At 38.4% G+C, this 23,198-nt stretch overlaps 1 non-coding gene across 1 annotated transcript; it reads right to left on the bottom strand.

Moving 5' to 3' along the window:
* Positions 1–5,248: 5,248 nt before the first annotated feature.
* Positions 5,249–5,321, bottom strand: TRNAE-UUC. The gene has a single exon. It is a non-coding gene; the product is annotated as a tRNA-Glu (tRNA).
* Positions 5,322–23,198: the final 17,877 nt, after the last annotated feature.

Below are 23,198 nucleotides of genomic sequence, written 5' to 3'. Positions count from 1 at the left end.
TGAGGCAAAATCCATGCCCCCAGAGGGTTGGTCTCTGCTCCAGTCTATTGGCCACCCAGTCCCTGCTTTCCTTTTTGTCCTGGCAAACCCAATCTAATGCTTACAATGGTGGACTTTTGGCCTGGGACTCAGGCACTTGTCCCAGATAGATGACTCTTCAGTTTTCTGCTCCATTTTATGAGGTGTTATTCAAAGTTTACTTTATTTTTCTCATTTCTAATTCTTCTGTAGGTATTTCATAGTAGCCTTCTGCCCCTGCCCCTGCCAACACTCTTGAAAACTAGTTGCTTAACTGAGATATCCCTGCAGGGATGATGAGTTTTCTTTCTTTCTTCCTATCCTTTCTTTTGACCTTTGAGGTTGAAGGTTAGATTTCTCAAGTTTGTCTTTCATTGATTCTGGCTAGTGTGTCGTCATGGAAAAGATCAAATTCCATACATTGATCCATTCATACCAGGTAAAATTAGTTGGTCATAAGACTAAATAAACTATACCTAACTCCCAGTCATGAGGTATATTGAAGTTTGTAAAAATTGTTTCCCTAGTAATCATGTTCCTTAAAATTATGATACCTCAATTATTTTAAAATTGATGCCTCAATTATTCTCCTCATTAAGCAGACAGTGTTTAGCATAAACTGACATATATTTAACTCTGGAGAAATTGCCCTTTGTGTCTTTTGGAGATGGTAATCCTCATCTCTTAAGTAAATATAGTAAAGTGGAGAGTCAGAAGCACCTCAGATCTTAGTTCAGTCACTTATAGCAGTGCAACATCAGGCAAGTCATTAAGTCTCTTCAATTCTTGTTTTATTCATTAATCAAATGAAGATCTACACTACTACTATTTCTTGCTCAGTTGTCACAAACTTAGAGGATATAAATGTATTTGTATTTATATATATTTATATATATATAAATCTGGCATACAGTTAGCAATATAGTAAATGTGCATTGTAAGTAAGAAGAAACCACTTTTTTTTTTTTTTTTTTAGCTAGATTGTAAAATTTATTTGAGGGGCTGTGTCTTTAATATAAACACAAAAAGAAACAATCTTCCTGGTAATGACAATCTTTAAACAAACCAATAAATACAGCCTGTCTACTTCCAAGTCCCTTTGAAACCAACCAAGTATAGCTCCCCAAAGAATCCTATTGCTTATATGGGAACTGGGCCTGTATTATGAGTTTAACAGTTACTAGGACATCTATGCTACACCTCAAGTTTTCATCCTGTTTTTAAAAAATCATTGGTTCCCTGTCAGGCAAACATTGAGACCAGGGATGACTAGAAGAGTCTCAAGGCCAAAAAGAAAAGCAGTGTCAAGAGCTGGACCATCATGATGAATGAGAAGAAATAGTCACACTGCCTTACCATTCCATCCTACTGACAGGTACAGAGCCTTACACCACTTGATTAATTTTAAAAGTACACATCTATGAGTGATAATGTGTGTGTACACACACACACACACACACACCTGTAATCTTAATTTAAAAGTCTTAGTTTTTAGCTGGTTTTAATGTCAGCTCATAATATTCACCTGTATTAAATCATAGTGGTATTTCATACATGGGTGATGGCTCTTTATTTCTTTGAAAGACCAGAAAAATCCCATGTTAGGATCTTGTCCTTTGGAGATGTTACTGACATACAGATTCTGCAGCAAACTGGTGAAAACTACCTTTTCAAAAGCCACTGTTTTAATCTTATTTCAAGGTATCAAACCTAATTTTAATTTTATTTTTATTAAAAAAATCTTTTTACTGTACTGCTTGGCATGCAAAATCTATTTTTTTTTTTAAGAAAAGCAATTGTTTTGTTTTATTGCTCTTTTTGATGATCAAATATGGCACAGGGATGAACATGTATTACTTTTACATATTCTCTGATATTTTAATCACCTACAGTAATAAGAATACTTAAAACATTAGTGATATGGAACATTAAGCTATTCAATATAGATTAACTCAGCAGAATGGAAATTTCTTTTTTTTTTTTTTAATTTATTTTTTCAGTGGGTTTTGTCATACATTGACATGAGTCAGCCATAGATTTACACGTATTCCCCATCCCGATCCCCCCTCCCACCTCCCTCTCCATCCGATTCCTCTGGGACTTCCCAGTGCACCAGGCCCGAGCACTTGTCTCATGCATCCCACCTGGGCTGGTGATCTGTTTCACCATAGATAATATACATGCTGTTCTTTTGAAACATCCCACCCTCACCTTCTCCCACAGAGTTCAAAAGTCTGTTCTGTACTTCTGTGTCTCTTTTTCTGTTTTGCATATAGGGTTGTCGTTACCATCTTTCTAAATTCCATATATATGTGTTAGTATGCTGTAATGTTCTTTATCTTTCTGGCTTACTTCACTCTGTATAATGGGCTCCAGTTTCATCCATCTCATTAGAACTGATTCAAATGAATTCTTTTTAATGGCTGAGAAATATTCCATGGTGTATATGTACCACAGCTTCCTTATCCATTCATCTGCTGATGGGCATCTAGGTTGCTTCCATGTCCTGGCTATTATAAACAGTGCTGCGATGAACATTGGGGTGCACGTGTCTCTCTCAGATCTGGTTTCCTCAGTGTGTATGCCCAGAAGTGGGATTGCTGGGTCATATGGCAGTTCTATTTCCAGTTTTTTAAGAAATCTCCACACTGTTTTCCATAGCGGCTGTACTAGTTTGCATTCCCACCAACAGTGGAAGAGGGTTCCCTTTTCTCCACGCCCTCTCCAGCATTTATTGCTTGTAGACTTTTGGATAGCAGCCATCCTGACTGGCATGTAATGGTACCTCATTGTGGTTTTGATTTGCATTTCTCTGATAATGAGTGATGTTGAGCATCTTTTCATGTGTTTGTTAGCCATCTGTATGTCTTCTTTGGAGAAATGTCTGTTTAGTTCTTTGGCCCATTTTTTGATTGGGTCATTTATTTTTCTGGAATTGAGCTGCAGGAGTTGCTTGTATATTTCTGAGATTAATCCTTTGTCTGTTTCTTCATTTGCTATTATTTTCTCCCAATCTGAGGGCTGTCTTTTCACCTGGTTTATACTTTCCTTCTTTGTGCAAAAGCTTTTAAGTTTCATTAGGTCCCATTTGTTTAGTTTTGCTTTTATTTCCAATAATCTGGGAGGTGGGTCATAGAGGATCCTGCTGTGATTTATGTCAGAGAGTGTTTTGCCTATGTTCTCCTCTAGGAGTTTTATAGTTTCTGGTCTTACATTTAGATCTTTAATCCATTTTGAGTTTATTTTTGTGTATGGTGTTAGAAAGTGTTCTAGTTTCATTCTTTTACAAGTGGTTGACCAGTTTTCCCAGCACCACTTGTGAAAGAGGTTGTCTTTTTTCCATTGTATATCCTTGCCTCCTTTGTCAAAGATAAGGTGTCCATAGGTTCGTGGATTTATCTCTGGGCTTTCTATTCTGTTCCATTGATCTATATTTCTGTCTTTGTGCCAGTACCATATTGTCTTGATGACTGTGGCTTTGTAGTATAGTCTGAAATCAGGCAGGTTGATTCCTCCAGTTCCATTCTTCTTTCTCAAGATTACTTTGGCTATTCAAGGTTTTTTGTATTTCCATACAAATTGTGAAATTCTTTGGTCTAGTTCTGTGAAAAATACCGTTGGTAGCTTGATAGGGATTGCATTGAATCTATAGATTGCTTTGGGTAGAATAGCCATTTTGACAATATTGATTCTTCCAATCCATGAGCATGGTATGTTTCTCCATCTGTTTGTGTCCTCTTTGATTTCTTTCATCAGTGTTTTATAGTTTTCTATGTAGAGGTCTTTTGTTTCTTTAGGTAGATATACTCCTAAGTATTTTATTCTTTTTGTTGCAATGGTGAATGGTATTGTTTCCTTAATTTCTCTTTCTGTTTTTTCATTGTTAGTATATAGGAGTGCAAGGGATTTCTGTGTGTTAATTTTATATCCTGCAACTTTACTATATTCATTGCTTAGCTCTAGTAATTTTCTGGTAGAATCTTTAGGGTTTTCTATGTAGAGGATCATGTCATCTGCAAACAGTGAGAGTTTCACTTCTTCTTTTCCTATCTGGATTCCTTTTACTTCTTTTTCTGCTCTGATTGCTCTGGCCAAAACTTCCAACACTATGTTGAATAGTGGTGGTGAGAGTGGGCACCCTTGTCTTGTTCCTGATTTCAGGGGAAATGCTTTCAATTTTTCACCATTGAGGGTGATACTTGCTGTGGGTTTGTCATATATAGCTTTTATTATGTTGAGGTATGTTCCTTCTATTCCTGCTTTCTGGAGAGTTTTAATCATAAATGAGTGTTGAATTTTGTCAAAGGCTTTCTCTGCATCTATTGAGATAATCATATGGTTTTTATCTTTCAATTTGGTAATGTGGTATATTACATTGATTGATTTGTGGATATTAAAGAATCCTTGCATTCCTGGGATAAAGCCCACTTGGTCATGGTGTATGATTTTTTTAATATGTTGTTGGATTCTGTTTGCTAGAATTTTGTTAAGGATTTTTGCATCTATGTTCATCAGTGATATTGGCCTGTAGTTTTCTTTTTTTGTGGCATCTTTGTCTGGTTTTGGAATTAGGGTGATGGTGGCCTCATAGAATGAGTTTGGAAGTTTACCTTCCTCTGCAATTTTCTGGAAGAGTTTGAGTAAGATAGGTGTTAGCTCTTCTCTAAATTTTTGGTAGAGTTCAGCTGTGAAGCCATCTGGTCCTGGGCTTTTGTTTGCTGGAAGATTTCTGATTACAGTTTCAATTTCCTTGCTTGTGATGGGTCTGTTAAGATCTTCTATTTCTTCCTGGTTCAGTTTTGGAAGGTTATACTTTTCTAAGAATTTGTCCATTTCATCCAAGTTGTCCATTTTATTGGCATAGAGCTGCTGGTAGTAGTCTCTTATGATCCTTTGTATTTCAGTGTTGTCTGTTGTGATCTCTCCATTTTCATTTCTAATTTTGTTAATTTGGTTCTTCTCTCTTTGTTTCTTAATGAGTCTTGCTAATGGTTTGTCAATTTTGTTTATTTTTTCAAGAAACCAGCTTTTAGCTTTGTTGATTTTTGCTATGGTCTCTTTAGTTTCTTTTGCATTTATTTCTGCCCTGATTTTTAAGATTTCTTTTCTTCTGCTAACTCTGGGGTTCTTCATTTCTTCCTTCTCTAATTGCTTTAGGTATAGAGTTAGGTTATTTATTTGGCTTTTTTCTTGTTTCTTGATGTAAGCCTGTAGGCATGCAAAATCTTAATTCCCTGAATAGGGATCAAACCTGTGTCCCCTGCAGTGAAAGTGCAGAGTCTTAACCACTGGACCACCAGGGAAGTCCTCAGAACAACTTTTTAAAATCACAGGTTCACTAAATTTTCTAGGCTGCAATTCAGTTCACATGAGTTTATCTCCTCTCATTTTATATAGAGCTCTTTTTAGTTTTTAATGCTACACAAACTATAGTGATCACAGATACCTTCCTGAGGAAACAGTACTGTCTGTATAGCCTTTTTTTTTGTCTAAGGGTGTGCACATCACATCCAGTTCTATCTTGGCCTCTGATGCTATCATCTCTCTCCACAAGGTAAAAACAGCTACTGTTCCTCTTTCTGCCCTTTATAGGAGTGTATTTCATCTGTGGTGTACCCGTTAACTAGCCCATCCTCTCTCCCTGGCACCTCAGCCTAGTTTTTGGTTGCTGCAGTTTTCTGCAAAACCCTCTCATCTTCAGAATCCCAAATGCCCAGGCCCTGGTTGGAGGAGTGGCCACTCCCTGTGTCATCACCTCCTCTTTTCCACACTCCTTTTTGTGGTTTCCTTCAGGATCTCTGGAGTGGGGCTGGGTGAGAGAGAACATTAGGAAGAACAATTTAGCTTAGAGAGTGTGGCACCCGCAAAGAGGAGTACCTGCTGAATCGTAAGATTACTGTTAATTCCTGGCCACTCTGCCTATACACTCTATTCGACTATTCTTCTCCTGAATCCTGTAGTTTCAAGGTTCTAGGTGATAGTTTAAAAGTGGGTGCTTCCATGAGAGGAATGACAACTGATTTCCTGAAGGAATGTTGGTGCTGAGTGCCTAGACCCTACTAGCTCTCTCTCTTTTCTCTGTTCTTTGTCTTGTACAGCCCCCATAACTGCATAGAAAGATGCATCTACAAGCTTGTAAAGAGGTGTTCATTTTGTAGTACCCGGGGGATTCAATGTCTCCTTTCCTCACATGAACTCTAGAGCTGAGGTTGAGAAAGTTTTTCTGCCAAAGGCCAGATATTAGATACTTTTTCTTTGTAGTCCATACAGTCTCTGTTGCAATGATTCCACTCTGTGCTGTCATGTGAAAACAGCCATAGAAAATTGGTGGACATGGGTGTGTTCTCAGAAAACTTACTTATAGACACTGATATGTGAAGTTCATATAATTTTTCTGTGTTATGAAATATTATTCTTTGATTTTCTTCCAACTATTTCAAAATGGAAAAGTGACTATTGGCTTGCAAGCTGTACAAAACAAATGGGGTGAGACTTGGCCAGGTCTGTCCCTGCTTTAGAGAAACAGCCCTGTTCTAAATAGCCCTGAACCACTGCTCAGGGTACTACGGGTCTTCTGTGAAGTGAAAGTACCAAAATGCTTCAAAGTATGAGCATGTAGTTGTGTTTTTTAAGAAATTTCCTAGGGAAGAAAGTTTCAAAATACATATGCTTTTTCCAGTTCAGTTTAGCAATCCTGATATATTCTTCTGTAGTGGGTGTTCATCACACTCCTGCTTGCCTCTGAAATGAGAAGAAGGCAGAATTACTCTTCAACTAATGGAGGTATGGCTGCGAATGTCACCCATTATCTGGGACAATAATTATTAGCTCCATCTGTTTATTTATCTGCTTATATGCAGAGATCATGAATCCCCAAAGGCTGCAACAATGGCCAAGAATGATGTAAAATGAAAGTAAAAAGTCCAACTAAGTAAAGACAAATCCAAGTCAAACATGTCCTTAACTATACATGTTCCCCTGTTTACACGTTCCCTTCAAGATCAGTTGAATCCCAGAAAACTCTCTGAATCCTATTGTATAAGAGATCACTGATTCCTGACACTGCAGCTCGCCCACCAAGGCCACTGATCACATGCTGACTGCAAAGAAATGCTCCCACACAGACACCCCTCAAGACTGGAATAGGTAGCTGTTTCACCTAATTCATAGAGAGAGATGAAGTTAAACAAAATGAGAACATGGAAGAATGTATTTCAAGTGAAAGAATAAGAAAACCCCCTGAAAGAAAACCTAATGGAACAGGGATAGTTTATCTCTTCTGAAAGAGAAAACCTTATAATCTAGGCTACTTTACCCAGTATGTTTATCATTGAGAACTGAAGGAAAGATAAATAATACAATAATACCAGCTGTTAGTATTGGGAGTTAAAGTAGTAAAAATACAGCTGTAATTAGAATGGATCAAACTGTTGTGGTATTTGATGCTGAGATGTGGCTGGTGGTTTTATATCTATAATTCTAGCAATAAAACTGATTGCACCTAAAACTGATGAGTCAACTGCTAAATGTAGTGAAAAGTTAGATCTATTGAAGGTCCTTCATGAGTTAAATTACTGGTTAAGGATAGTTTTTCCTCCTCCAAGGGATCTTTCCATCCTAGGAATCAAACCCTTGTCTCCTGCATTAATAGACAGATCGTTTATCAGTGGGCCATCTGGGAATCCCTAAGAGTGATGATGGGTGAAGTAAAGCTTACATTATTTATAGGAGATGCTATATCAGTATCTCTAATTACTAATGGTATATACTAATCAACTGCCAAAGCTCCTGATCATAATAGATATTACTATAAAAAGATTATTAGAATATGGCCAGTTGATAAATAGGCCAGATTTTAAAAAATTGTGTTTGGTTGAACCTTCCTCAGTATTCTAACTGTAATTGATACTACAGCAACAGTTAATATATCTAGATTTGTTGATGTTGTTGTTCAGTCACTAATTCATGTCTGACTCTGCAACCCCATGAACTACAGTACACCTGGCTTCCCTGTCCTTCACTATCTCCCAGAGTTTGCTCAAACTCATATTCATTGAGTTGGTGATGCCATCCAACTGTCTCATTCTCTGTCACCTCCTTCTCCTGCCTTCAATCTTTCCCAGAATCAGGGTCTTTTCCAATGAATCATCTCTAAATTTAATATAAAATTGATCTAAATGTAAGTTTCATCATGTTGATAAGATTAAGCTTGATATTAGTAAAATGAATACCTTGTGTAACTTCTGGTACTCAAAAGTGGAATGGGGAATATCAGAGTTTTATAATAAGGGCTACTATAGTAATAAAAGATGTTGGATTAAAATTTTTAGTAGTTGTTCATTGATGAGAATATATTGATTTAATACCGATAACCATTATGGGAACTATAGATGCAGTGGCTTGTGTTATGAAATATTTAGTGGACACTGATGGGCATCAAGATGGCAAAAGAGTAGGAAGTGGAAATGTTCACCTTCTACAAGTGGAATGATTCACACAAAACAACTACTGAACACCAACAGAAGACCTTAGGCTTCTGAAAAGACAAGAAACCCTCCATATAACCGAATAGGACAAAAGGGGAAGAAAAAGAAGGAACTGGATGGGGCCTGCACCTCAGGGAGGGAGCTATGAAGGAGGAAATGTTCTTGCACCCAAGGAAGTCTCCTCACTAGTGGGTAAATTAGACTGGACAGAGGGGGAGCTTTGGAGCCTTGGGGGAGAGCTCGGCAACCAGATCATGGAAGGCAAATGAAGGGTAACCTGCACAGAAGGTCAGCATTGAAGCCCTCTACTCTCCAGACAGAGATACTTTGTTGGCAGGGGTAGGGGCTGGGTGCTGAAGCTCAGGCTTCAGAGGTCAGACCCAGGGAGAGGACCAGGACTGACTGTGTGGAACTGCATGAAGAGGCTGGGCTGTGGCAACTGAGTGTGTACTCAGAAGAACCCCGGACTTGCCAAGATGCAAGGCACCATTAATTGGGAGCACACGAGGACAGGGGTGAGACCACCAGAAGATCCTTTTTCCTTTGAGTGCTCCTGGGCAACAAGACACGATGTACAGATACTCTGGAGGCAGGCTTGAGTCACTGCTGCCATTGTGAGCTCCAGATGTAGGCACTGGCTGCCACTACAGATGGCCCTGCCCCTGCTGTCCTGGGAGGGCACAGAGAGCACCAGCACTTAGGAAATCTGGGAGCAGACTCCAGGCCCTGCCCTCTTTGTCTGGGGGTGGGTGGGTGAAGATAATGCCTGTCCCTAGGAAATCCATGAACATGTACCAGGCCCTGCCCCCACTCTTCAAGGAGGACATGGAGAGTGCCAGCCCCTAGGGAATCTGTGAACAGGTGCTGGGCTATGCCTCTGCTATTTAGAAGTGTGCAAAGGCCACTGTACCTACACATCTCATATCAAGGGGATCATGGCCAACACATGGAGGAAGGAGACAGCAAACATCCAAAGTAAAAGCAGCTCCTTGATTTTGGAAAACAGGGTGAAGTAGAAGGACTTGAGCTCACCTTCTCTTGAGAAAACACCAATATCACAACTAACTGCTAAACAACCATCAATAAAAAAGACTGGAACCTACCAACCAAGATATTTTACATTCAAAGACAAAGAAAAAGTCACAATGAGGTGGCAGGAGGGGGAACTTTCATGACATAAATCCTATATCTGCCAGGTGGACAACACATAAACTGGAAAATAATTATATCACAGAAGTTCTCCCACAAGAATGAGCCCTGAACCCCACACTAGGCTTTTCAGCCTGAGGGTCTGGCATTAGGAGTATAAATCCCCAAAACATTTTTGACTTGAAAGGCCAGTGGGGCTTGAGCGCAGGAGCTCCAGAGAGTTGGGGAAACAAAGATGCTATTCTTGGAGGGTGTACAGAAAATCCACAGGAACCAGGACTGGACTTCCCTATGAATCTTGGAGGATCTTCAGAGGGAGGAAGGTGTCAGTTGCTGCTCACTGAGGTGGCAACAACACTGGTGGCAGAGGCCCTAGAGAATATTGATCAACATGAGATCTTCCTGAGGTCACCATTTTGTCATCAAGACTTTGCCCTACCCCAGAGCCTACAGGCTCCAGAGTTAGAATGCCTCAGGCCAAAAACCCAACAGAATAGAAACACAGACCTATGCCTTAGCAGACAGGGTTCCTAAAACCAAACTAAGCTCACAGTCACCTATAAACACACCCTTGACATGGTCCTGCCCACCAGAGAGACAAGACCATTAGTAGAAGGAAAGAAATCATAAAGATCAGAACAGAAATAAATGAAATAGAAACCAAAAAAATAATAGCAAAGATCAATGAAACTGAAAACTGATTCTTTGAGAAGGTAAACAAAATTGATAAACCTTTAGCCAAATGAACCAAAAAGAGAGGACTCAAATAAAAAAAATTAGAAATGAAAAAGAAGTTACAACTGATACCACAGAAATAAAGAGGATCATAGAGACTACTAAGCAGCTATATGCCAATAAAATGGACAATCCAGAAGTAATGGAAGATTCTTAGAAAGGTACAACCTTCCAAGACTGAACCAGGAAGAAATAGAAGATATGAACAAGCCAATCACAAGTACTGAAATTGAAAGTGTAATTTAAAAACTTCCAACAAACAAAAGTCAGACAATATGTCAGAAGTCAAAACCAGATGGCTTCACAGATGAATTCTATCAAACATTTAGAAAAGAGTTAACACTTATCCGTCTGAAACTCTTCCAAAACATTGCAGAGAAAGGAACACTCCCAAGTTCATTCTATGAGGCCACCATCACCTTGACAGGAAAACCAGATAAAGATATCGTTAAAAAAGACAATTATAGGCTAATGTCACTGATTAACATATACGTAAAATTCCTCAACTTAACACCAGCAAACCAAATCTGACAATAGTTTAAAAGGATTCTACACCATGATCAAATGGGATTTATCTTAGGGATGCAAGTTTTTCAGTATATGCAAATCAATCAATGTGATACACCATGTAAGCAAATTGAAGAATAAAAAACACCATACACAAAAACAAATTTAAAATGGATTAAAGACCTAAATGTAGGACAGGACACTATAAAACTCATAGAGGAAAGCATAGGAAAAACACTCTTTGACATAAGTACAGCAAGATTTTATTTTACCCACTCCTATTGTAAATAGTGTTGCAATGAGCATTGGGTAAATAGCCAGGACATAGAAGCAACCTATATGTCCATCAACAGATGAACAGATAAAGAAGGTGTGGTACATATATAAAATGGAATAAAACTCAGCCATAAAAAGGAACAAAACTGGGTCATCTGTAGATATGTGGATGGATTCAGAGTCTGCTATACAGAGTGATTCCAGCTTGTGCTTCTTCCAGCCCAGAGTTTCTCATGATGCACTCTGCATATAAGTTAAATAAGCAGGGTGACAATATACAGCCTTGATGTACTCCTTTTCCTATTAGGAACCAGTCTGTTGCTCCGTGTCCAATTATAACTGTTGCTTCCTGACCTGCATATAGGTTTCTCAAGAGGCAGGTCAGGTGGTCTGGTATTCCCATCTCTTCAAGATTGCCAGGAGAAATATCAATAACCTCAGATATGGAGATGACACCATACCACCCTTATGGCAGAAACTGAAGAGGAACTAAAAAGCCTCTTGATGAAAGTGAAAGAGGAGAGTGAAAAATTTGGCTTAAATCTCAACATTCAGAAAACTAAGATCATGGCATTTGGTCCCATCCCTTCATGACAAATAGATTGGGAAACAGTGTCAGACTTTATTTTTTTGGGCTCCAAAATCACTGCAGATGATTGCAGCCATGAAATTAAGTAACTCTATGGCTGATTCATATCAATGTATGACAAAACCCACTGAAATGTTGTGAAGTAATTAGCCTCCAACTAATAAAAAATAAATAAATAAATAAAATTAAAAAAAATAAAACTTTCAATGAAAAGGAAAAAAAAAAAAAAGACACTCCTTGGAAGGAAAGCTATGACCAATCTAGATAGCATATTAAAAATCAGAGACATTACTTTGCCAACAAAGGTCCGTCTAGTCAAGGCTATGGTTTTTCCAGTAGTCATGTATGGATGTGAGAGTTGGACTGTGAAGAATGTTGAGCGCTGAAGAATTGATGCTCTTGAACTGTGGTGTTGGAGAAGACTCTTGAGAGTCCATTGGACTGCAAGGAGATCCAACCAGTCCATCCTAAAGGAGATCAGTCCTGGGTGTTCATTGGAAGGACTGATGCTCAAGCTGAAACTCCAGTACTTTGGCTATCTGATGCGAAGGGTTGACTCATTGGAAAAGACCCTGATGCTGGGAGGGATTGGGAGCAGGAGGAGAAGGGGACGACAAGGATGAGATGGCTGGATGGCATCACCGACTTGATAGACATGAGTTTGAGTAAACTCTTGGAGTTTGTGATGGACAGGGAGGCCTGGCGTGCTGCGATTCATGGGGTCGCAAAGAGTCAGACACGACTGAGCGACTGAACTGAACTGAACTGATACAGAGTGAAGTAAGTCAGAAAAATATTGTATATTAGCACATATACGATGCAAAGAGATAGAAGAAAACAATAGAATGAGAAAGACTAGAGGCCTCTTCAAGAAAATTAGAGATACCAAGGGAACATTTCATGCAAAGATGGGCACAATAAAGGACAGAAATGGCAAGGACCTAACAGAAACAAAAGAGATTAAGAAGAGATGGCAAGAATACAGAGAAGAACTATACAAAGAAGGTATTAATGACCCAGATAACCATGATGGTATGATCACTCACTTAGAGCCAGGCATCCTGGAGTGTGAGGTCAAGCAGGCCTTAGGAAACATCACTATGAACAAAGAAAGTACTGGAGGTGGTGGAATTCCAACTGAGCTATTTCAAATCCTAAAAGAGGATGCTGCTAAAGTGCTGCACTCAATATGCCAGCAAGTTTGGAAAACTCAGCAGTCGCTGCAGGACTGGAAAAGGTCCGTTTTCATTCCAATCCCAAAGAAGGGCAATGTCAAAGAATGTTCAAACTATTGCACAATTGCAGTCATTTCACACGCTAGCAAGGTAGTGCTCAAAATCCTCCAAGCGAGGCTTCAACAGTATGTGAACCAAGAACTTTCAGATGTAGGTTTAAATCTATTAGAGAATTAAAAAATTTTTAGTCCATGAAATTTAATTTTTTGAAACATTTTAGTGTTTTAAAATTTCATTTAATTGGGAGTTAAGTTAGAGCATGTTTGGTTGAGATTATATATAATTGGAGGATATATGCTATAAATTATGAGATAATTAAAATTATGTAGGCTTTGTATGTGTTGTTATGAGGCTTCCTAGGTGGCTCCATGGGTAAAGGATCTACCTGCCAATGCAGGAGACACAGGAGATGTGGGTTGACAAGAGTCTGACATGACTTAGCAGCTAAACCACCACTACCACTTTCAGAAGCAGAGCATTCTTATGAAAACTTTTGTAAGCCAGTGACTTAAAAGGGAGAAGCAATTACATTGATAATGGATGCTCCAGATATAATAAATAGAGATGAAGCACAAATGCTTATAGACACAGTTGAAAGCTGTGGTGGCTTAATGCTATGCTGAATGTAGTACCCAGGAAAGGAGCTTGGTGGGGCCATTCTCCTGCTTGGGGCACATGTTGCCTCTATATGGATTCCTGCAAAACAAACATTGAAGGCAATTTTCACTTTTCACCTTTTTTTATAAAAGTGAAAATCTTCTTTGCATTTCTTTTGGATAGTGAAAATAGGTACTAATGTAGATCTTTTGTAAAGGTAAAATGGCATAAAACAAAATTTTGAAAAGTGGGGTAGGGGCGTACCTGTATAATATGTATAGGTAAAGGTCTATGAATGGTTAAGACAGCTTGTTAAAATAATTTTGTTTGATAATAATAAGTATACAAGTTCATAATTACATTTTTTATGTCCTTCAAATATTGACTAATTAACCCCTTTTGGTTATGTTGTTGGTTAGGGTTATAAGCGCAGTAACAATTTGTTTGACTATGTTAAGGCCTTTGATGACCATTACTAAGTCATAGTATCCCCCATAATTAAAAAGATACCAAATGTATGACACCAGAATTATGTGGGAGCATGGGATAATTAGTCATTAGTCCCCCAAGATGTCTTATTTAAGGGAATAGATGGACAATTTTAAGTGGAATGATCTTGAGGTAAGAACCAGATGTAAGCTATAGTTTCCTATTAGAACCATCACATGATATGGGCCTGGAGAGAGAAGAGGGGCATAACCCAAGTGAATTTTGTTTCCCAGAGCTTGGTAATTAAGGAAAGAGAATGGCTATGAGAAACATGCTGATGAGAATGGATGTAATCTATAATAGCATTTATTTAGGAAGAAAACTGTCAGTGGATATATACCATATACTTTACCTTGGGGAGTAATTATACATGAATGGATGAAAGAGCCAAGACTAAATTTAGCTAAGACTAGATATATAAACAAAATTTAAAAAATGAAATGGCTAAAAGTTTTTAATCAGAAAAATAATAAAACCAAAAAGTTCTAGAACTTAGGTAATAAAAGATTATATTTCAGCTGGGAGCTAACAAATAGGTAAAATTGAAACAGGAGTATGTGACAAAGATTGGCTGTGACTTATGGAGTTTTTTGACCCTTGGGTGCATTGTTGAGAAACATAGACTTGGAAGTTGTATGTAACCATACAAGCTGAATGGTTCCTTCACCTAGTATTTTTTTTACAAAAGGGCAAGGTTGCTATTACTCACACTGTTAATATTACCCCAGGAGCAGGAAAATCAAAGGGTTGTGATGAAAGAACTAAATAAAAAAGAGCATACCTTGCACCTGAGTTCCCATCAGTTGCCCAAGTTACAAATAACCACAAGTCACCACAAGGTAAGGAAATACCACCAGCCTTCCATCTAGAGCGGGAGGTCTGAGGAATAAGAAGTATCATTTTTATGATTCATTAGAAGGAGATTCATTGTCTTGGTGGCTTTGATAAATTGGGGGGGGGGGGGGGCAGCTGAGAGAATAAGAGAGCCTTTTGGCCCTGTTCCATCTCCCAGATCCTCTCACTTGGAACCGGGTTGATGTACAAGAGCCAAAAAGATTTCATAAGATGGTTTTGGACCTGTGAGGAAAAGGGCATGGGTTTGACGTTCACACCAGAAAAGTTTAGACATTTCACTCATAGAGTCCACATACTATTCTTGAGAGAAATACGCCACCTAGGAACACACCTAAAAGGCAATAGGAAACAAAACAGGAAGCTTCTTAGCTGATGTTAACTTGATACTCATGTCTGCATTTTAAAGCAATAATTTTCAAAATTTAGTTTCCACTTAGAATTTTAAAACTTGAAAGGACATTAAGGATTAAAATTCTGAATGGCCTCACTATGACATTTTGGGCAGGATGATGCTTCAATGTGAGGGATTATCTTAGTGACTGCAGTATATTTAGCTTGCCTGGTACCCAGTCAATAATGTCAGTGATACATCTCTGGCATTAGGATAACAAAAAACCCTGTCCCCACAGATTTCCAGACGCTTCTATGTGGAAGTACTGATGGCACTGAGAACCCTTATTTTATTTTTAGGCAAAAAATGATTAAAGATGTTAATTGTCTTATTCAAATCATAGCTGGCTAGATCAACAAATATTTCATAGTTCTTACCATGTGTCAGTCACTGAGCTAGATGCTGATGATACAAAGATTTGTAAGACATAGACTGCAGAGTCTAGCACAGGAGGCAGACATATAAAGAGTTGATTTCACTCTTATACATATGGGCTTCCCTGGTGGCTCAGATGAAGAATTTGCCTGCAATACAGGAGACCTGGGTTTGATCCCTGGGTCAAGTAGATCCCCTGGAGAAGGGAATGGCTACCCACTTCAGTATTCTTGCCTGGAGAATTCCATGGACAGAGGAGCCAGGCAGGCTACAGTCCATGGGGTCACAAAGAGTTGGACATGACTGAACAACTTTCATTATACACACACACACACACACACACACACTCACGCATATATTGCCAGTGTGCTGAGACAGATGACATATTAAATTGGCAAAATTTGGCAAAATAGCAAATAGATAAAGTTTGTGGAGCTGGCTGGATTTTATAACCATGGAGAATGCACACGGTACCTTTTATTTGTATCTTAAATTATATTCATATGCATTTTTCATACATTAATCTAGTAAACGAGTGCCTACTATATGTGCAGTAATGTTGTAAGCATTAGGGATACATTCCCTCATGTAGCTTATATCTGAGTGATCTCTTCTGTTGTGACTATTTCAGTTCTACTCCTAAAAGACTGACAATAGTGGAATATCTCTAAAACTTAGGATCCTATCAGTAAGTTTAAAAATAAGTATCCTTTCATTTCACTATTCCTTCTAAACCCAGAATATCATCAAGAGGAGGATGCCCATCACTTATTGGCCCCTAAGTAATATAGAAGCAGTTAGAAGTTACAATAAAATTTTTTGAAATTGCTTTTGTAAGTATAAGTTTATGAAAATGTTACATATAATAAGAAAATGGTATAGTTATGATTACTGTAGATTTTATCCATATATTGGTTAAGTTGGATTGAAGATTAGCATCATTTTATTTATAAGAAACTTTGTTAACTAGTTTTGTTAGCTTCAGTTCTGAGTGGGATCAAATGTTCTTTGATCTTTAATCAGAGAACAAATTGAACTCTTTCAAAGCACATAACTTAGCATTTTTGGTGTGACAAAAGTTAAAGTTAATCAAGTATGCTGCATTTTAAAAATGTTAAAGTTGTGTGTTCTCTGTTTTACAGTAAAATTATTTCTTCTTTATTTCCAAAGAATTAGTCTCAAAGACACACATTTATTTGACATCTGAACTATAACTGTACTATCTATTGTTGAAAGAAAACTCAGAGAGCTTTACTTGATATTAATATTATATTGTGCAAGAAACAAGCTGTTCTTAACAGGGAGACTTCAAACCCCAAAGTGGTATGAAAATCAGAAGGATGTTACAGGATGACTTCTAAAGTGAAAATGAAGAAGGTGTTTAACCTTTCAAATGATGATGATGACGATAATAATTATTACTATAAGGGTTTCCAGGTGGCAGGGGATTGGTTAAACGTGATTATCTTATACTATTTTAGGAAGATGACTGAAGTTTCACTCATTATTATCAGAGTCATTTACTACTATGTCTTAGTTATCATTACCATTGCATAATAATATTAATATTACATTTCTAAAAATAGATGATATATTATTACACATGTCAGAATTTATCTCAGAAGCATAATATTAAATAAGCATGAAATGAATGAATAAGGATTAAATAGTTTTTATGCATAATCTCCATAATGAAACTTGAGGTCACCAAAAAAAAAAAAAAGTCTGGTTAGTTTTTTTAGTAGGCATTATTAAGTTAATAAATTATCCAAAACTCTCATATTTGAGCAGAAAGTCTGGTTAGAAATCTACTTAACACCAAGGTTGATGACTTTTTCAGTCCTATTCTTGTAATTAATGTTATTGGGCTCAAGACTTGAATAGCGAATGAGGCAGTAGAGAAAATGAAGACAAAGAGGGAAAAATCCAAGGAGAGTGACTTAGACGACCTGGTTTGAAACTGAGTTCCAATATGTATTAGCTACATGACCTTAAGAAAGTGATTTCATTTCTTTTGTAGATTTCTTAATCAAATATGGAATGTAACTACTGCAAAAGGTGGCCACAGGGACAAATCAGCTGGTATATATGGAACATAAGCATAAGCTTCTTGTCAGAGAATATTTTTCTGCATATACACATTTAGCAGCAAATCACAATCTTTCTGGAAAAGAGCACATCTGCGGAGAGAGAGATAGGAACAAAAGTATACTCTTCTGTTTAAGAGAAACTTTCTTAGGTTAAGGGATTGCACCCTATATAGCTCTTAGTAGAAGTAAGCAAACAGCTCTAGAAATCAAGTGATAAATCACTATAAATTGGCTTAATTTAGTCACTTAAGCCAATGCCACACCTAAATGTTTTGCCCTGAAACATGCGTTAGAGCAGTGGTTCTTGAACAGTAGTGAACATTAAGATAACTTGGATGTATTACAAATAAAAATAAATAGATTACCATGACTACGCTTTATTTCTGATCATTGAATTAAAAACTAAGGGAGACACCCAGGAGTTTATCACTTTCTTAGTAGTACCTGACCTCACCCACTAACCCTCAAAGAAAAGAAGCAAAAACATCCCTCAGATATGAGAACTGCTGAGTTTAAGGATCCAGAAAGTCTAATACATAAACTTGACCCGACTGTACTAGATTTGGTACCCTTGGCCACAGAGGTTAGGGGTTATGACTACCTCAGCCAGCTCTTTAGTATGGAGTAGCACACTTTCGTATATCATTCTGCTTCATGTCTTTTAGAATAATGGAATCTGCCTGCAATGCAGGAGACCCATGTTTGATCTCTGGGTCGGGAAGATCCCCTGGAGAAGAGAATGGCTACCTGCTCCGTTATTCTTGCCTGGAGAATTCCATGGACAGAAGAGCCTGGTAGGCTACAGGCCATGGGGTCACAAAGAGTTGGACACAAGCGAGTGTCTAACAGTTTCACTTTTCACTTATATTTATGGTTAACTTAGCTACAGAGAAAACCATCTGGTTCCTAATCCAGAATGTGGATGTGAGATACTCTTAAATTCTTGTGTTACTTACATAAAGTCTAGAAGTGGCTCTTTCCACTTATTGGATATTTGATCTTGGCCAAACTACTTAATATTTCTGAGTTTCATAAAATTAGGATATTAATAGTAGCAACTTGATAGGACTGTGTCATAATAATAATTCCTACATAAAGTGACTATTTTCTATTACAATTAGGACTTTGAAGTCTCAGATAGGAAAAACTCAAGGAAGTAGCATTAGTTATATAATGATAATTAACAAAACTTGTTGCCAACTAGACATGCTCTAAACTATAAAACCACCCAGTACAGAGGCCAGCATAAAGCAGGTTCTCAGAAGTCCCAGTTCTCTCTCTGATTCCCTTTCCCTGACTCATGACAACATTCTATGTTCTGCCTTGCTTCTTATTTTACACCAAGTTATTATTATCTCTTGTATTATTTATTATTGTATTATTTGTCTTGTCTTTAAACTATTTGAAGGAAGGGAATACATGCTCAACTCATGGTGATATCCACAGTGTCTAGCACAAGACCTTGAAACAGAAAGTGCTCAATGAAAGTGTCAGTCGATGGGATAAAAACAGTAAAAAAAAAAAAAAAAAAAAAAGAATGATAGAAAGGGGAGATAGGAGTTTGTGGTGAGTAGAGTCAAGTGTGTCTGATGCAGAGTAGCCTAGTACTAGAGATGTTTAATCTCTCCCAGCAGTTGAGTTTTGGCCTCTGCAAGTCCCATCTTAGTTATCCAAATTTCAGTTCAGTTGCTCAGTCGTGTCCAACTCTTTGCAACCCCATGGACCGCTGCATGCCAGACCTCCCTGTCCATCACCAACTCCCGGAGTTTACCCAAACTCATGTCCATTGAGTAGGTGATGCCATCCAACCATCTCATCCTCTGTCATCCCCTTCTCCTCCTGCCCTCAATACTTCCCAGCATCAGGGTATTTTCAAATGAGTCAGCTCTTCGCATCAGGTGGCCAAAGTATTGTAGTTTCAGCTTCAACATCAGTCCTTCCAATGAACACTCAGGACTGATCTCCTTTAGGATGGACTGGTTGGATCTCCTTGCAGTCCAAGGGACTCTCAGGAGTCTTCTCCAACACCACAGTTCAAAAGTATCAATTTTTCGGTGCTCAGCTTTCTGTGTAGTCCAACTCTCACATCCATATGTGACCACTGGAAAAACCATAGCCTTGACTAGACAGACCCTTGTTGGCAAAATAATAATCACAAAATTTGAATACATATTTGAAAAGCATTTAAATAATGCAAATATTTCCAAAAGATACATGTTTGAAGCTAAAATGATGATAATTTAAAATCAAATATAACTAACATTACTAAATATGGCTAATTATGATGGATTGAACCTGAGGTGTGTAGCCAGGCGGATACATCTATACTTGATATATCCCCAGCAACTGAGTGGTGTGAAAGTGTTGTTTAATACAATCAAATGTCTTATTTCAGAGAAGAACATGACTCAGATAAAATTTGTTTATGAAGCTGGATTATAAAAGTAGGTAGGCTCACTACTTACAGTGGCCACAGGACTGGAAAAGGTCAATCCTCATCCCAATTCCCAAGAGGGGTAGTACCAAAGAATGTGCTAACCATTAGTCACTGTACTTATCTCCCATACTAGTAAGGTCATGCTTAAAATCTTGCATGTTAGGCTTCAGTATTATGCGAACCATGAACATCCAGATGTCCAAGCTGAGTTTATAAAAAGGAAGAGGAACTAGAAATCAAACTGCCAACATTTTCTGGATTATAGAGAAAGCAAGGGAATTTCAGAAAAACATTTTTCTCTGTTTCATTGACTATGCTAAAGCCTTTGATGGTGTGTATCATGACAAACTGTGGGAAGCTCCTAGAGAGATGGGAATACCAGACCATCTTACCTGTCTCCTGAGAGACCTGTATGCGAGTCCAGAAGCAACAGTTAGAACCCTGTATGGAACAACTGATTTGTTCAAGATCGAGAAAGGAGTATGACAGGGCTGTCTGCTGTTACCCTGTTTGTTTAATCTATATGCTGAGCACATCATGAGAAATGCAGGGGTGGATGAGCTTCAAGCTGGAATCAAGACAGGTGGGAGAAGCATCAACAACTTCAGATATGCAGATGATACCTACCTAATGGCTGAAAGTGACGAGGAACTGAAGAGTCTCTTGATGAGGGTGAGAGAGGAGAGGGAAAGAGCCGGCTTAAGACTAAATAGTAAGAAAACTAAGATCATGGCAACTGACTCCATTACTACATGGCAAATAGAAGGGGAAAGGGTGGAAGTAATGACAGATTTCCTCTTCATGGGCTCCAAAATCACTGTGAATGGTGACTGTAGCCCTGAAATCAGATGATTGCTCCTTGGCAGGAAAGCGACGGCAAACCTAGACAGTGTGTTGAAAAGCAGAGACATTACTCTGCTGACAAAGGTCTGTATAGTCAAGGCTATGATCTTCCTCATGGTCATGTACAGTTGTGAGTGCTGGACCATAAAAAAGGCAGAATACTAAAGAATTGATGCCTTTGAATTGTGGTGCTGGAGAAGACTCCCGGAAGTTCCTTGGACAGCAAGGAGATCAAATCGGTCAATCTTAAGGGAGATCAACCCTAAATATTTACTGGAAGGACTGATGCTGACGCTGAAACTCCAGTATTTTGGTCCTCTGATGAGAACAGTCAACTTATTGGAAAAGTTCCAGACGCTGGGAAAGATCAATGGCAGAAAGAGAAGAGAACATCAGAGGATGAGATGGCTGGATGGCATCACCAATGCAATGAACATGAACTTGGGCAAACTTCGGGAGATGGTGAGGGGCAGGGAGGCCTGGCCTGCTGCGGCCCATGGGGTCACAAAGATTTGGACATAACTTGGCAACTGAACAAAAACAGGCTCACTACTAAGAATTTTAGTTTCTGAAACATCCTTTCACTTTTAATCAGACTACCAAAACACAAAAGCTGGAAAGTGAAAAAAAGTCTTTGAAAGAAAAAGTATCATTTATTCAGTTATGTTGAGGGTACCAGTCTCATTTCTATTTGAAGAAAAAAATATCTTTCATTGAAGTGCCTTTGTGTCACTGCAAATCAGAATGGTAGGAGATGTTTCCAGGACTACACAAATATAGAAAGGAGCAATGGTGATAGTGCCAACAAAACCTTCCCATAGATACAGAATATGGTGAAAGGCTATCAACAAGAGGGTGGTTGAACAAGAAGAATCAAGGCTTGCTGGATTTCAAAGGCAGAAGCTGCACCTCTATCTCTGTAGAAGAGTTCTGACAGATAAAATACAGAACATCTTGAATGTAGTTAGTGAGAATACAAAGCAAAGATTGAGGGATGAGGATGTAGAAATGGGAAACTGAGGAGTGGAATAAATGTTTGTCAGCTGCATATAGCAGGCTAATAGTGAACTTCCCTTATAGCTCAATTGGTAAAAACTCTGCCTGCAGTGAAGGAGATCTGGGTTCGATTCCTGGGTCGGGAAGATCCCCTGGAGAAGGAAATGGCAAACCACTCCAGTATTCTTGCCTGGAGAACCCCATGGAGAGGGGAGCTATAGTCCATGGGATCACAAGAATCGAACACGACTTAGCGACTAACTCCCCCATAGCCTCTTAAGAAAGAAGTGAGTAAAGTCACTCAGTCGTCCGAAAAAGAAAGCAGAAACCTATATATATTTTAAATAATTAAAGTAATTTTTATTTATTTATTTATGGCTGCACTAGGTCTTAGCTGCTGCATGTGGGCTTTCTCTAGTTGCAACAAGCAGCGGCTATCTCTAGTTGTGGTGCATGGGCTTCTCATTGTGATAGCTTCTCTTGTTGTGGAGCACAGGCTCTGTAGGCTGCAGGCTTCAGTAGTTGCAGTGCATGGGCTTACTTGCCCCACAGCATGTGGAATCTTTCTGGACTAGTATCGAACTCATGTCCACTGCATTAGCAGGCAGATTCTTAACCACTAGACCACTAGGGAAGTCCAGATCTCCATACTTTAATAGAGCCTGATAGGATATGATTTTATTTTAAAGCTCCTAAAAACAAAATGAATAAAATACAAAACTGTGCCTTAAAACATGAACACCATATTTTGTTTTATCTCTATGTTTGCCTGCAGATTAGAAGTAATCTCACTAACTCCTTTTTCCCCTCTCTCCAACCACCTCTGCTACCCACTCCCTCCAATAGAAATAGAATGCCTGAGGTTTTGAGTAAAATTTATTCTAAATAAAATAGATTGGTGATAAGAAAGGGAATAGACGCAAATGTTCATGGGGCAGGAACATGCAGTTGAGTGGTTTCTTGGATGGTAGCTTCTACTTTTCTTCAATGCAAGGAGCAGAATCATGAATTTGTTTGTTTTTTTTACTAGTTTATTTGTGTTACTCACTAGTTTGTTTATTTTTGCTTTTATTTCCATTACTCTGGGAAGTGGGTCATATAGGATCCTGTTATGATTTACATTAGAGAGT

This window comes from Cervus elaphus, chromosome 14 (genome assembly GCF_910594005.1).
Source record: "Cervus elaphus chromosome 14, mCerEla1.1, whole genome shotgun sequence".
In the NCBI taxonomy this organism is placed as follows: Eukaryota; Metazoa; Chordata; class Mammalia; order Artiodactyla; family Cervidae; genus Cervus; species Cervus elaphus.
This window is presented reverse-complemented; position numbering and strand designations above follow the sequence as displayed.